General features: G+C 39.4%; 1 non-coding gene across 1 annotated transcript; it reads right to left on the minus strand.

The window, feature by feature from the left end:
* Window positions 1-1397: 1397 nt before the first annotated feature.
* On the minus strand, window positions 1398-1504 carry LOC128133975 (small nucleolar RNA R71). The gene has a single exon (XR_008232299.1). It is a non-coding gene; the product is annotated as a small nucleolar RNA R71 (small nucleolar RNA).
* Window positions 1505-2594: the final 1090 nt, after the last annotated feature.

A 2594-nucleotide genomic window follows, 5' to 3' on the forward strand; every position in this document is an offset into this window, starting at 1 on the left:
TGCTTGATTGCATGTTCTGTGTAGCTTAGTGACCATTAACTGCATGAACTTGTTTACCTAATGATTTAGTGAACATTGAATTGTTAGAGCTAGGATTGACCAATCTTAGTTAGTAATTAAAGTAAATAAGCTTAGCTGTGCTAGAGAACGTGTATTGTGACTATAATTGTGTTTATATAACAAATCTTACATAGCATATTTACATTCATAATTAGTTATGTGTTTAATTATGTGTGAACATACATGGTTTGACATGAATTAGTTAATTATTGGTAAAGTTAGAACTAAATTACTAAAATAATTAAAACCAACTAGATTATCCATAAACATTAGCTAGCCATAAGAAAGAAGTGGATTCAAACTAAACAAGAGTGTGTTTTTACTTATTGAATTTGAATTAAAGTTCGTCTGATCTTGTAAAATCAGATAAAACCCCTTTTAAACTTGTTAATAATTAGGTTAATTTAATAGTAAGTAAATTAATTAGTAACACCGTTCCTTGTTATCAACACCCGACTTATCCAAACTATATTGTAATCTGACTAGGTACACTGCCTATAAGTGCATAGTTAGTTTAAGTTTGTTAGGTTATAAATATTAAAATTAGTGGGTACTTTTGTGCACATCAAGTTTTTGGCGCCGTTGCCGGGGAACGGCTTAGATTATTAGTTTATTTAGTTGCATTAGATTAATCAACCCCTTTTTGTGGAATAAAATCTACAAAAAGTTTAATTGGTTATTTATTTTTGTTAGCTTAGCTTAGTTGATTAAAAAAAAGAAAAAAAAATTGTTTTTTGTTTCTGTCACAGAATTCACGACGTGAGTTTTAATAAGCTCACGACATGAAAGCTGTGATTTCAGTTTTTATTATTTTCTTATTTTAGTTCAGTTTTACGTTTTTTAGTTTAGCAAGTTGCAGGAGTTCATGACCAGAGGCTCAAACACACCCTTGGTGCCACCACTTGAAGATCCCGAGTCTGACCAGGAGTTCATGACCAGGAGTTCATGACGAGATGGCAGCAATTGAAGAGATGTCCATGGGAGCTTACAAGAAGCGGATCCGAGAAGATATGGGTCCCGGTTTAGTCCAACCCGCAATACCTGCCACTACCACATTCGAGTTGAAGGGGCACATATTGACTGCACTGACGGATATCCCATTTTTTGGGAAAGATCATGAGGATGCTTTTAAGCATCTAGATGAAGTCAACGACATTGCGGATTACTTCAATGTCCCAAATGTCAACAGAAACACAGTCTTGCTTAGGATGCTTCCCATCACTTTCAAAGGAGCTGCTAAGGAGTGGTTAAAGTCACTCCTACCGGGTACAAGTACCACTTGGGCTCAAATGCATGAGCAATTCCTGGACCAGTTTTGCCCGCCATCCAAGATAGCCAAACTCAAGAAGGCAATATCCAACTTTGAGCAACAGCCAGGGGAGTCATTATACGAAGCATGGGAGCGGTACAAGGGCTTGCTCAGAAATTGCCCTCAGCATGATCTAAATGTGCAACAAAAGATGTCGATCTTCTATGATGGGGTCAACGTTATGACGAGACAACTCCTTGACTCTCAAGGACCTTTGACAAAGAAAAATCCAAGGGAGGTTAAGGAGCTGATTGAAGAATTCGCGAAGCACTCTCGCGAATACCACAACCCTAGGCAAGATGGAATCAAAAGCAGTGGAGGGGCCCAAACTGAAGAAATAGTAGCTGTGATGGCTATGCTGAATAATTTGGATCGAAGGATAACACAAATAGACCAGACAATACATGCCATAAGAGTGGGTTGCGAGAGATGTAGTGGTCCACACTTGACCAAAGACTGCAGTTTAGATGAGTTTGGGAACAGAAAAGCTCAAGTGTACTACTCAAGTGGGGATAAGTTTGATGAGGATTGGAGGAAACCGAAGGAGGAGTGGCTGCCATATGAAGAGTATAAGAAGCAAAAAGAAGAGAAGTATAGGTAGATAGGTCGAGGCTTTTATCAAAAGGAGCAGCCACCGGCCGAGAAGAAACCCGATCTAGAGACTATGTTGATGAAGTTTATGGAAGCTTCGGAAAAGAGACACGATGCCACTGATTCTGCTATTAATGAACAGCAAACTTTAATTAAGAATCAGCAAGCCTCCATCCATAACCTTGAAGTTCAAGTTGGTCAACTAGCCACTCTAGTTCATGAGAAGTTATCCCCAAAAAATACCGAAACGAAGACCCAATCTCATGTAATGGCCATAGACACCGAAGAAGAAGCCATCTCCGAGTTCCTGGAGGCATTGGAAGAAGAACCACAGCAGCCCGATTCAAAGATGAAGAAGACCAAGCTCGAAAATCATGAAGCTTTTAAGTTCCCGAATTCACGACGTGAACCTTATATGTTCACGACGTGGGCCCGTCATGAAAAGAAAAATTATGTAGTTGGTTCGGTTTATCAGCCGCCTTTGCCTTTTCCTTCCCAAGCTACCCTTAGTCCACTGGAGAGAGAGAGAATAGAGAGTTTGTCAAGCATGTGAAGGGGATCCCGATCAATACTCCCTTTGTCGAGTCCTTATCCAAAACTCCCGAGCATCAAAAATTACTGCAAGATTTGATAG

Source organism: Lactuca sativa, chromosome 4 (genome assembly GCF_002870075.4).
Source record: "Lactuca sativa cultivar Salinas chromosome 4, Lsat_Salinas_v11, whole genome shotgun sequence".
Taxonomy (NCBI): domain Eukaryota; kingdom Viridiplantae; phylum Streptophyta; class Magnoliopsida; order Asterales; family Asteraceae; genus Lactuca; species Lactuca sativa.